We start from the raw sequence: 14,126 nt of genomic DNA, 5'->3' as shown, positions 1-14,126 counted from the left end.
AAAACTAAATAAACTTGACAAATGATCAAGGATACTCCGAATTCAAAAAATAGAACAAGTGAATAATGAGCTTCTCGAACTACAAAGGAAGCCTGAACACAAAGTAAAAAATGCATACCTCGTGAACTTTTTGTGTCTGTTCTCACATCCACACTCAATATGCTCATGTCCTGTTTCGCTGTTGATCCTGGTTTTGAAGCGGTGTCCTGACCACCAACACAGAAAATAGATGACACCTTGGATCCAGATAGAAACTTCAACACATTTGATGCTATAGCCTCCTGAGCATTTTGAAAACCAGACTCCCATATGTTGTCACAGTGTGCGCTGTCAATGATACCCTGAATTATCTGACAAAAACAAAAATATAGGCAATCAGATATGAAAAATAACAAAACTAAAACTAACGATACAACTAAAAAACAAAAAGGAGAAAGATAAAAACTTAGTTAGGCAAAACCTAATACCTCTTCATGTAGAATATTATTGTAAGATGAACACATTTTCTCTTTGAAAGATAGTGATGCTGGTATTTGTCGTAAAATGCCATGGTGAGCACCATTTTCAGCTCCAAACGAAACCTGAGCCAAAAACATGATTGATGAGAGAGAGAGAAAGAGAGAGAGGAACGGCGAAAAAATAATGATTTCTCTACAAAAAGGAAATAATGCTAATGACAAACTCACTTTTGAACTACAAAACAAAAAAGGAGAAAGCAACTCAACCAAAAAAATGCAGAAACATATAACAGACCTCCTTTTTGAACGGTCTCCTACCGAATGAATTGTTGTTCTTCCGATCAAGTTCCGAGAAATGCTTAATCATATTACCCTTCCATATAAGAATCCTTGGGACACCTTGTTCGACTACCCTTATACCAAAGTCCAGCTTGTCCAAGTACAATACCTTAAAAAGAAACACAAAAATCCAGAAAAAATAATAAGAAACAAAACAAAAAGCCGAAAAGTGTGACACAAACAAAGAAAAGAAAAAAAGACAAAACACTTACCGCGAGGCAATATGTGCATAAATCAAAGGCTTTTGGCTTCCTGCCAGTTTCCCTACCAAACAACACATATTTGTTTATGCCAGGCATGATCCATTCATAGATAAGAAAGCAAATGTCGTATCCCCTTGTAGCAGTAGGATCCTCTAGAAGGAATAGAAAGTCTGTGTGTATATGACCATTGGAAGAAGGGAAGAGAAAGCATGACATAGCTATCACCATGAAGCAAATGAATGTATCTTCTTCACTAAGATCTTGGGATGACGTGAGCATATTTCCAAAGAAAGTGACATTTGGTAAATCTGAAAGATTAAACCTAGACCGAAGGAAATTCCTCCCTCTCTCCTTATTTGGCATTGGTACAACACCGGTGTTTGGCAGACCCAACACAAAATGGACAGAATCCTTGGAAAGAGGGATAATCTTCTCATCAACAATGATGATCTGGGAAGACACTGAGTCTACACAGCCAAGAATCCATCTAATGAATCGAGAAGGGAGTTGCGTTTTCTCAAACTTCAGGAGATGATCAAACCCGTATTTTGAGATCACATCCTTCCTGCCAATTGACATACGCTTGAGTATCTGAGCGAAGTACTTGGTAGAATACACACTGAATACATCCTTTCCTACCCCTGGAACTTTTACCCTATTATTCTGAAAAAACAACATAAAAACAGATTAGGACTAACAAAAAAAAGGGATTAAGTAATGGACAAAACATTTTTTTTATAGATTTGTAAAAAGAAGAGATTCGAGAACCTCGACTTTGAAATTAGCATCCTGACAAAAATTTGAGAAACCCTTCTTAAGAGATTTTAGAGCCTATTGAATAAGATGGAGAACAAGAGAAACAAAGTAAGAAACCGACATCAACTATCAACATGAATACAAAAAAACTAAAATAATAAACTAAAAAACAAGAAGATAAAAAACATACCTCCTTCTTGAAAAAACCGAACAATGCATCCTCTAACATCTTCTTCCTCCTAGCCACGGATTCCTTTTAGAACAAAAAAAGACAGGTAGAAGAAAAGAAAACCCTGTTACATACATAAAGGAGAGAAGAAAAACAGGAAGAAAATGAAAAACAAATTCAAAGCTACATGAACATACATCATCACTAGATGTGCTACTATCCTCGCGACAATCGCTGTTTGACAAATCATTATCAGGATCGTAATTGGCGTCATTGGCAACACTGGAAGATCTATGACCTGCATAATCAGCACCCCTGCATGTATGGAATAAAATGAACAAAAATCACTTGGGACATTGCTTAATTTAAGTATGGAAATAGTGCATATAACTAGTTGCAGACTATCTACTGCCTGGTTAATTACAGCATATAACTACTTTCAGATGATCTATAAACCATTCCTCAGGTAAGCACTCAATCTCTCAAGAAAAAAAACACATCCATTACTAAATCAGTAAATCTAAACTAAAAGCCAACAAAAACAAAGCTGACAAAAAATGTAAATCTACAGTTTATCCACATTAGTACTCTTGTAGAGGAAAACACATACATTCAGTGATAGCCTACCAAAAAGCCAGAATCGGCCAAGAGAAAGGTTGTATGAGGCCTCATCTGGCATTTCAATATATTAATTATATAAATATAATAAACTGATCAGGAACATCAGACTTTCGGATGCCAAATTAGAAAGCAAAATAACATGGCATAATCATCAAATATTTCAAAAGTCATGGAAGCGCTTTTAGAAATGAATATGACCTTCACGAATATTATATAGGAAATCCCAATTCACATCTCATCAGTTACCAGAAGCAACAAAAGGTATATATATGCCCCCTAAACAAAAGGGCATATGGTCTTGCGTACATACAGAGCTTAAACTACTCAGGAAAGGGGAGGACAGTAAACTGAAGGAATGAAACACGCAAGGCATAACACGAGAAACTATGGAGTATATGGAACGACATACATCACCCCCGTAACTGATTTGAGATAACAAATATAACTGGTTGTTGGTTCTTCAGTTCAGATTGACATTTTCTGTCACTAAGCAGCAATACTAGCTCTCCTGTCTTGACTGCACTGTCTAAAAAAGAAGCAGGAGAGCTGGATTTACAGAAGCAGAATGCATAGCAGCAACCTACACATCCGGAAACACGTTGATGTATGTGCCCAAGGGCAACATGACCACTGATTAAAACTGCACCGACTGCCGCTCGTCGTCCCGATCTACCTTGCATTTACCCAGCGCGAGCTCAACTTCAGAGCGCATCGGAACTGAATCCCCTCGGGGATTCAACTTCACACACAGACACACACACACACAGCTCAAAATATATCCACGTTTTAACTAGAACTACCACAAAATCGCGAGCTAACTGAACCTACCTGCAGCGAGAATGATGATGAACTAAATCTACTCAGCTCAGGAGGGTCATGTAGGAGGGCAAAAACACACGAGACAAAAAAATAACACAGCAAGCAGAGCGGGGACGAACAAATACCAAGCGCCCCATCGACGCCGGCGACTGCGGCCATCTCCACTGACGGGAGCTTGTTGGTGCCGCGCACGACGGGGCAGCTCTGCCAAGCTCCTCCCAATGGCAGCATCTCTTCCACCTGCAGCCCCCTGCATATAAGCTCTCAATCCCTGGGGAGACTCGCCATGCGCCATCTCCTGTTCTAATCACCGGTGAGCAGCCCCGCCGCCTTCCCTCTGCCGTCTCCGCCCCACCTCGCTCAACCCCGACCGTCTCCGGCCAACCTCGGTCAACCCCGACCCAATCCCCTTTCTCAGATAGAAACACAGAGACTGAATGGATAAAAGTGACCTCAGGCTTCACGGGCCAAAAAAATGTATACCCGATACAGACCCGCGTACCCGAAAGCCCAACGAAACCAAACTACACGTGCGAAACAGAGGACAGACGAGGGCACTGAGATTCGTGCAAATCGAACGGACTATAAAATGACCTGAAACGAATTTAAATTCAGTCGACTGAAAAATAATAAAACTGTTTTTATTTAGTATGTTGTCAGTATTTTGAAGAATGGAATGGTATACAACATTTAGTTGTAGGAGTAGTATGCATGTGCATTCAACGAAACGCTCTATATGTGGATGCATACGGGAGGCTAGATCTGGAAGGCAACCAAGTAGTTAGAAACGGCCGGCTAGCTATACTCCGGGCATGCATGAAAATTGGATTTATCTGGCTGTTTTTTTACTATCGAGCATGGGGAGATAAATCAACTAGTTTTACAACTGAACCCGTTATCCACAGCCCATGACTAAAACGAGATCGGGTGGCTGCTAGGGTGGGGGTAACTACCACTAGGCGGTAGTATCTATTTTCCCTATATATATATATATAGGATCGCACTATTCGTCGCACTGGATGAGGAATAGTTATTCTTCACCTCCCTCTATTTTAATATCAATGCACCATAATTTTATATTTCATAATTTTTTTCTTATTTTATACGTAAAAGTGACCGTAAGAAAAAATATAATCAACGGAAAAATATTTTATGTCACGTAAAATTATGAACATACAAAAATAGTGCAAAAAATTGCAATAAATTCTATTTTTTCTGGTCTTGTGACCTGTATTTTTGTTTTTCTTTTGTCGAATTTTACATAATGATTTCATATAAATATAACTATTTGTATTTCAAATGTAATTTATTTGTAAATTGATTGTAAGATTATCTCGGGTGAAGAATAAACTATTCTGCATCCTGGGTGATGAACAGAGTTTCTATATATCTATATAGAGCTTCTATATGTAGGGTCGCGCTATTCGTCACCCTGGGTAAGGAATAGTTATTCTTCACCCCCTCTATTTTAACATCAATGCATCGTAATTTTACGTTACGTAATTTTTTTATTCCATACGTAAAAAGAAACCGTAAAAGAAATATAATCACCGTAAAAAATATTTTTGTTACGTAAAATACAAACGTAAAACAGAGTGTAAAATGTACATAAAATGCATATTTTTTTTGTCTTACAGCCTATATTTTTAAAAAACATTATGCCAAATTTTACATAGTGGGTCAATATGAATGTAACTATTTCTGTTTTAAATGTAACACTATTCTGATCCCAGGTTGACTCGTCCCAGCAGTAGCACTTGAACTTTTCGGGATGCTCGTTTAAACTTTCATGAAAAGTGTCCAAAATGGGGCTTGCGATATACTGTTTGAAAGCTATCGGTACCCTAGTAACGGCCTAGGTTGAATTTTTATTAAAAATGTTCACGGTTTAAGAGCAGTTTTGAAAATTGTTTTTGTTCATACAAAAAACCATGAATTGTATTTTTGATTCTATTTCTAAACCGTTTACCGAAATAAGTCAAATGAGATGGTGTTGAATAGCTGCTGCAAATCATCTCATTTCATATGTTCAATGTTTTTCCAAATTCCCTACGGTTAGAGAGGAATTTCAAAAATGGCGGAATTTTTGAAACCGAACAGCCGGGTTCGTGTTTCGTTGTTAATTTGAAAATGCTAGTCCGATCGAGGCAAATGATAGGCGTTTGAAAGCTTATGAAAATGAGAAGTTTTTCATATAAAAAGTTTCTACAAACTATTAACGGTTCAAAAGTAATTTAGAAAACGATAGAAGTTATACCGAGTTCGTATATTCTCTTTAATTTCTAAATGGTTTCTCGGAATGGAGCAAATGATGTTGTGTTGGAAAGCTTGAGAAAATGCAAAAAAATTATATGTAGATTGTTTTTTTCAATTCCTTACGGTTTTATGTCAGTTTTAAAAATGGCTAAAGAGGTTTTTTGTCCGTAGTTTGTATAAACTTTATCCGCATGGGGAGAATAATACACCGTTCAAAAGCTATGGAAAATGCAAAACTTCTTCATGTACATTGTTTTCTGTGATTCCAAAATGTTTTTAAGCAACCTCGAAAACACTGAGATCATGTGTTCTACCTTTTTCGCAAGACACATTCTTCGAAAACGCACGGCGTGAAGAACCTGTCCTTCTCGCCATATCCACTTCGACTTCACTCTATTTTCAACGTGTTGTTTTTTGCTCGTAACACTCCATCCACTCACCCTGTTAATATTCTCCAAATAGGGCTTGCGATATACCATTTGAAAGCTTTGGACACCGTGGTAACAGTCTAGGTTGAATTTTTGTCAAAATATTCATGGTTTAAGAGGAGTTTTGAAAACAGGTTTTTATCATACAAAAAAACGAGAATTGTATTTTCGATCCTACTTTTAAACCATTTGTTGGAATGAGGCAAATTAAGTGGCATTGAATAGCTCATGCAAATCCCCTCATTTCATACGTTGAAAGTTTTTCCAAATTCTACACGGTGAAAGAGGAAATTCAAAAATGACGGAATTTCTAAAACCGAACAGCCGGGTTCTCGGGGATAATTTGAAAACGGCTAGTCCGATCGACGCAAATGATATGGCCTTGGAAAGCTTATGAAAATGCAGAGTTTTTCCTATAAAAAGTTTCTTCCAATTATTTACGGTTTAAAAGTTATTTTGAAAACGACAAAAGCTGTACCGAGTTTGTAGTTTCGCGTTAATTTCTTATTGGTTACTCGGAATGGAGCAAATGATATGACGTTCAAAAGCTTGAACAAATGCAAAAAATTTATATGTAAATTGTTTTTTCCAATTCCTCACGGTTTTAAGTCAGTTTTAAAAATGGCTAAAAAGGATTTTTTGCCGTAGTTGTTACAAACGTTATCGGAACGAGGCAAATAATATACCGTTAAAAAGCTACGGAAAATGCGAAACTTTTTCATGTAGATGGTTTTTTCTGATTCCTAAACGTTTCAAGCAGTTTTGAAAACATCGTTGATCGCCGCCTCCCTTGTCGTCGCCGCCGCCGCCACCTCCCTCGTCGTCCCCGTCACCGCTACCACCTCCCTTGCCGTCGCCGCTGCTGCCAGAGAACTCCCCGCTCGTATCCACGCACCCTCGACCTCATGCCGCCCCCTCCAGGCGCCACCGCCCCCTCCCCTCCCGCTCCGGTAAGCCCTCTTCCCCTCCCACTCTGGTAAGCCCCGGCCCCTTCCCTTCCCGCTCCGGTAAGCCCCCCGCCCCCCTCCATGCGCTGCTGCCCCCCTCCAGGCGTCGTCGCCCGCCTCCCCTCCCACTCTAGGCACCCCAAGGTTGCTGCCATTTTGATTTTAGGGCCATCGGTTTGGTGAGATTGAAAGTTTTAATTCCATTGTTGGAGCTGATGAATTTTTTATGTTACACTAACGTTCAAATGGTGTTTATTTGTTTTTGGTTACACTAATGAATTTTTGATGTTTAGGACAGTTTTGATGGTTACTAATAAATTTTTATGTTACATTAATAAAATAAAATGAGCGCGAACCACGTGAACCTGGAATGATGGGCTAATAATTAGGAGCTATAGTTCCAGTGGTGTTTATGGTTCAAGATGGCATCTTGAGATACATTTGTTGAAGGTCTTTTGATGGGCTAACTAGAAAGAAGGAAAAAATCCTATGGTTCACACTTGAATATTATGTAAAGAAGGTGAAATAAATCATTCTTGTTTGTAAATTTCATGTAATTAGTCACATTACGTTTGAACTAGTTAACCAATGGTATCAATCAACTTATTTAAACTTTGGAGAGGAAAAAAGGCACATATATATTTCACCAACCTACAAAAGGGTACTTGCATGACATGTTGGACACTGTTCATCCAAGGGATAGAAAGAGTCACACCAAGATGATGAATGAGCTATCTAACCAACTAATTAACTAATTAGTTAATTAATGAAATAATGAAGACTAAAAATATCATCCTTTTGTTGGTGTTAATGCATAAAATAGTAGTGAGTTTCTCACTTTTGCTTGTTAAGTTTGTGTTAATACATCATATATTGATTATCAAATGAAATAAAAGTAATTTTTGCTTGCTAATTTTGTGTTAGTTCTCACTTTTGCTTGCTAAGTTTGTGCTAAGTTTTGCCGGAATGTCCGAATGGCCTATGTTTTGCCGGAATTTTGATTCATTTCCGTTCCGGCAAATTTCACGCACTCCATATGTCTACTTTTTTGCAAAGGTCATCCCAAAAATTTCCGTGAATGTCGGCATGACTAGTGATAGAAACTAGGACATATGGAGTGCCCGGGAATTGTCGGAAAGGTCCCTTTTTATTATTCATGCTTTTGTTTATATATAGATGTTCAATTATTTTGATATAGTGCCATGGTTGTTATTTACACATTTACAAACAAGTTCCACGGAGTGTAAGTTAAATTACCACATTAAAACAGGAAATGTATGACGATGAATATTGAGAGTGTGAATATTGTGGCGACTATCCGGGTATGTGCGACAGGCCTCACCTGCGAGACGACAGGTTCTTCAGCATGAAGCTTGACGAGACCTTCAAAGTTTCTATGGTACACAACAATGACAAGTGTTTTTTCGTAATCAAGCATGCATGACTTCTGTTTCTTTGTTTTAACGTGTAATTTGTTTTCATACAATTCAACTAGTTCCTCGCTTGCGATGCAAGAAGATATGTGTTGGAGAGGCTCGTTTCAAAGACCACGAGAGTATGTAGACAAGGAGAGCTAACCTGTGGACTATACATGGTCACACATTTGTGATCAAAGTAATGAATTCAATTTTTAACACAGAAATAGGGTGCCCAAATTGGGAAGATCTTTGCAAGGCATATGGATTTCAGGAGGGTATGCAAATGACCTTCGATCTTCGTCCTAAAGATAGTATGCCTCGCAACATCGACATTTGGGTGGTTGTCGACATGCTTCCTGTTTTACCTCCATGTGGTTCCTCAACCATATTTGTCAAGTAATTTGCATTCTATATTTAGAAATAGTTGATGTTCATCGATATACTAAATTTTTTAAATTATAATTTATAGCTTATTTCGTTTCTTCGAGTGAATTACGGAAATTAATTGACACGACACACTACACGTACGGATCACATCTAACTTGGAAGGAGAAACATGTTGTTCTCTACTTTCTTGTTGGTGTCCTGGTTTGTAGGGATAACTTTCCGTATAATTTGAGAATTGGCCAAAATTATACATTTTACATGTCACTAGTGCATAGGTAGAGGGCATATCACATTCGTCCAAATATCTTGGTAAGAGTTTCCTGATTAAGTACGCTCTAGTATTGCATAAATGGTGTTGATTACATTGCTAACTAGGTTATTATTATGTTCTTCAACAACACCTCCCAAATGATGTAGTGCCTCTGTTGATGCACCCAGAAGGTCATATGAAAATTAAAAGCCCGCTGAGGGCCGAGTTTGATACTCCGTACTCGAGTAACCGCAAATAAAAAAGGCTCCAAATTGAGGCATGGAGAGAAATAAAGAAGGATCACAAGCCACAAGTTGGAGACCGTTGGATCTTTGTGCTTCATCACAGGGAGATAGGTGTTATTCTGTTTTATGACATTATACCTAGGAGCGAGGACTAGGTCTTATGAGAGACAAGTTTTTCTGATTTATATTAACTTGGCATGATCGATTAGGATGCATGCATATGATGACTATTATAATGTTTTTCTTTTTTATGAGAGTTTAACTTGGTATATGATTAAGATGATGATGAGTTTTTAGATGAGTACATAAGATGATGATGAGTTATATGACATGATACTTTATGTGTATGATATGATGAGAATAATGCATGTTTATTATGGTATGATGAAACTATTGTTTAGAGCATGCACAAATACGTAGAGGGGGCATAAATACAAAGGGAATTAAAATTTGAAAGCAGGAATATTAGCAGTAGCGCTGGAATATTAGCAATAGCTTTGCCTTAGCAGTAGCGCTTTCTTTATTCCAGCGCTACTGATAACATAGATACTACTAGCGCTTTTTATACGGCGCTACTTCTATCAGGTTAGCTGTAGCGCGTTAGCAGTAGCGCTGGCCCAGCGCTACTCGTAAGGGTAAAACCAGCGCTACTGGTAGCCCTTCTCCTACTAGTGGATTGGTGAATGTAGGAACTGGCATACACTCGATTCACTACAAAGGAGATATCTGGTCTCGCGAATGTCAAATATTGCAGACCTCCAACCAAGCTCCGATATTTGGTGTTTTCATTCTGTCCAAGAGGTGATCTTCTATCTTTGGAGAGTTTCTTGCTGGAAGACATAGGCGTGTGAGCTACCTTGCAGTTGTCCATGTTTGCTCGATGAAGAAGATCACCAATGTATTTCTGCTGACCAACAAGACTTCCCCCTAGTGATGATGTCACCTGAACACCAAGAAAATAGTGTAGTGGAACAAGGTCTTTGAGAGCAAACGAGGATTGAACATCAGCCAGCAGCTTCATGGTAGCAGTAGGAGAGGAGCTCGCCATAATGATATCATCAACATACACAAGCATGAAAATGGTGACACCATCACGGTTGAAGATAAAGAGAGATGTGTCAGCCTTGGATGCCAGAAAACCCATCTGTTGAAGTCGAGAGCTCAATCGAGAGTACCACGCACGAGGCGCCTGTTTGAGACCATAGAGTGCTTTTTGAAGCTGGCACAGATAGCGAGGGACAGGAGGATCTTCATAGCTAGGGGGCTGACGCATGTTTACTTCCTCCTGAAGGATGCCATAGAGAAAGGCATTCTGGATGTCCAACTGCTGCAAACACCACCCACGAGACACAACAATGGAGAGCACTAAACGAACAGTGACATGCTTGACAACCGGAGTGAATGTATCATCATAATCCAACCCATATCGTTGCTTGAATCCCTTGGCAACAAGACGAGCTTTGAGACGATCGACAAAATCATCAGCTTTGTACTTGATCTTGTATACCCACTTGCAGTCGATGATGTGGACATTGGGCGGGGGAGCAACAAGGGTCCAGGTGCCATTCTACCAAAGAGCCTCAAGTTCAGCCTGCATAGCCTGACGCTAGCCAGGATGCTGAAGAGCTCCGCGATGATGAGTAGGTTCACGAAGAGCCAAAAACACACACTTGGACGGATCATAAGTGATCGTGCCATCATGACGTTGCTTGACAGGGCGCGTATTGTCACAGTTCCGAGTAACCATGGCATGACTGGTTGGTGCAGCTATTCCTGGCTCAGAAGGAGTGGTGGCGCAGGGAGCCGGAGCAGCAGGTGAATCCTCCTAGGATCCCGTGGTGACGCGGGTTGTTGATGAAGCAGGATCCATGCGGATCCCGGTAGCACGCGAGGGAGCGGAAACTGCTACCAGCGCGGTAGCCGGAGATGGACACGTTAGTCCAGCAGAGTCCACCCGCAACACCGGTAGCAGCGGGACCGGCCTCAATGGGAGAGTCGACCGTAGGCGAGGCGGCCGCTGAGCGGGTGAGGCGGTAGTGGTGGTTGCTGGCGTGTCTAAGAGACTGTTGGGAGATCCAGGCGTAGTTGGAGACGCTGATGCCGATGAGGGAGCCGGGGAAGTATCAACCTCCGAGTCCATGCTAGCAGCTGCAGTAGATCCCGTTGTGCCCGGTATGTGTTGCGCCGAAGGGAGACCTGCATCCAGATTAGTAGCAACAACAGGTACACCACAATTCATGTGGTCATGCGGGAACAAAAGGACGGATTGCTTAGAAACACGGGGAGGTATATGGTCCGTCTAAGGGTGGGCAAAAGGGAAGAGTTTTTCATCGAACACTACATCTCGGGATATGTAGATGTGAGAAGTGGGTATCTCAAGACATTTGTATCCTTTGTGTCGAATGCTATAGCCAAAGAGGCACACCCAAACATTCAGAGTGATACATAGTCAGGCTTCTGGTTGAACATCTTTTCTAAAGGACTGCGATTGCCGATCACACGGCTGGGTAGTCTGTTAATGAGGTAACAGGCACAGAGATAAGCCTCATCCCAAAACGCGAAGACATAGACGCATGCGATAATAGAGACAAATCTGTCGACAATGTGGCGGTGTTTTCTTTCAGCAGAACCATTTTGTTGATGTGTTTGTGGGTATGATACATGATGAGCAATGCCAAATTTGCGAAAAAATTTGTTGCTAAGTTTTTCGTATTCGCCACCCCAATCAGAATGGACGCATAGAATTTTGTGAGAGAGGAGGCGTTCAAAATGAGCAAGGAAATCACGAAAAACAGCAAACACATCACTTTTTTTCTTGAGAAGATAAATCCAAACAAATTTACTATAATCATCAATGAACGAAACATAGTACTAAAACCCACTAGAGGAAGTCTTAGCAGGTCCACACACATCGAAGAAAACTAATTCCAAAGGAAAATAAGAAACACTCGAAGACCTAGCAAAGGTAGCTGGTGTTCCTTGCCTTGCTGACATGCATGACACACATGGGTCAAAGCCCGACTAGATGAAGCAAGATTATTGGACGCCAAGATATGTTGAACGACTTGTGATGAATGATGGCCAAACCTAGCATGCCAATCTTCAGCAGATAGCCGAATCGAAGATAAGACACGCGATGGTGATGGCCGAATAGGATAGAGCCTATTTTAACATATGCCTTGAAGAAGAACCTTCTTGGTGATCAAATCCTTCATGAGAAAATGAGTAGGGTAGGATTTTAGATATGCATGATTATCAATAGAAAGGCAATTAACAGAGAGCAGGTTTTTGTGTGCGTTGGGCATATGAAGAATATTGCAGAGTTGGAGATTAGAAGTAGGTGTCGGAAGAATAGCATGATCACGAGGAGCTATGTGCAAACCTGAACCGTGTGTAGTATGGATGCGATCACGCCCTTGGTACTTCTCCCTTGCAGTGAGACGATCAAGGTCGGCGGTGATATGATCTATGGTGCCTTTGTCCGTGAACCAGGTGGGATCACCGAGGATGGAGGGAGGGGAGCCAGCAGCAAGGCCCGCCATCTTGGAGTGTTGGAATTGAAACACATGGTTGTAGCGCTAGACGCATTCACACGCGAAGTGCCCGGGACCACGACAGAGCTGACATTAGACGCGATCGTCGCCGCCAGCAACATAGTCGTCGCGGTCTCCACCGCGGTCACCCTACGGGCGGTTACCACCCCAGCATCACCACGATGGCCACCACGAGAGTCCTTGTTGAAGCCGCTGCACATGATCGCCGGAGTTGCCGCGACCGCGACCGCGCCCTGCCGCGGTTGTTGTTGGTGTTGCCGTTCTTGTCGTGGGCGATGAAGTTGGTGGAGGAGCCGCCGACCTGAAGAAGACGAGCTGTCGAGGACTCACGCCTACGCTCGAAAGCGATGGCATGAGAGTAAAACTCCCCGAGTCATGACATCGATGCGAGTGGTGGCAGCAGTGATGAGTGGCTCGTACTCGCTGTCGAGGTCAGTGATGACGGAGGTGATAATATCATCGTCTTGCATGTGATGACCGGTGGCGACGAGTTGATCTGCGTTGGCGCGGATCTTGGCGAAGTAGTCAACCATGGAGAGGTTGCCCTTCCTGAAGTTCGCCATGTCCAGCTTGATCTGCGCAACGCTGGCATGACAATGGGTGGAGTACATCTCCTCAAGATGTGCCCAGATGGTGCGAGAGGTGTCGAACCGGATGACTTGCTGGAGAACATCATCGGTGAGAGAGGCAAGCAGATAGCTGAGGACAATTTGGTCCTGCCGATACTAGTTGGTGTACTCCGGGTTGGGAGCACACACATCCTTGTCGTCTGACGGCAGGAAGCGCACCGGAGTGGGTAAGGTGCCGTCGATGTAGCATGTGATATTGGCGATGCAAATAGGATGAAGAACCTCGGCCTTCCACATCAGATAGTTGGAGGAGGAAAGTTTGGCCATATACCATGTGAGAACGAGAGAGAATAGATTGCATCGGCACAACCTCTAGGGTGGCCGCCGGATCAATATATGTAGAGGTTCCCTAGGGCACAAGATTACATCAAGTTGTTACAACAAATATTCAGGGGATACTAACAACCTATACAATATGCGGTCAACATGCTCCACAAGTGGGACGCGTTCGCGGTGTTAGAAGATATTTCCCCCTTCTTTCACAAAAATGGGCGCCTTCTCTGTAAGCGGCTGTGCGTCGATCACCGTACATCCATGGATGGCTCATCTGCGTTATACGACAGTATATCAAATACAATCACGATCCTAAAAATTAGTACCGCACGGTGAAAACGAGGAAATATAGTTGCTAATCTTTTAGAATAAGT

This window comes from Hordeum vulgare, chromosome 7H (genome assembly GCF_904849725.1).
Source record: "Hordeum vulgare subsp. vulgare chromosome 7H, MorexV3_pseudomolecules_assembly, whole genome shotgun sequence".
Taxonomy (NCBI): Eukaryota; Viridiplantae; Streptophyta; class Magnoliopsida; order Poales; family Poaceae; genus Hordeum; species Hordeum vulgare.
Note: the sequence above shows the minus strand (reverse complement) of the source record.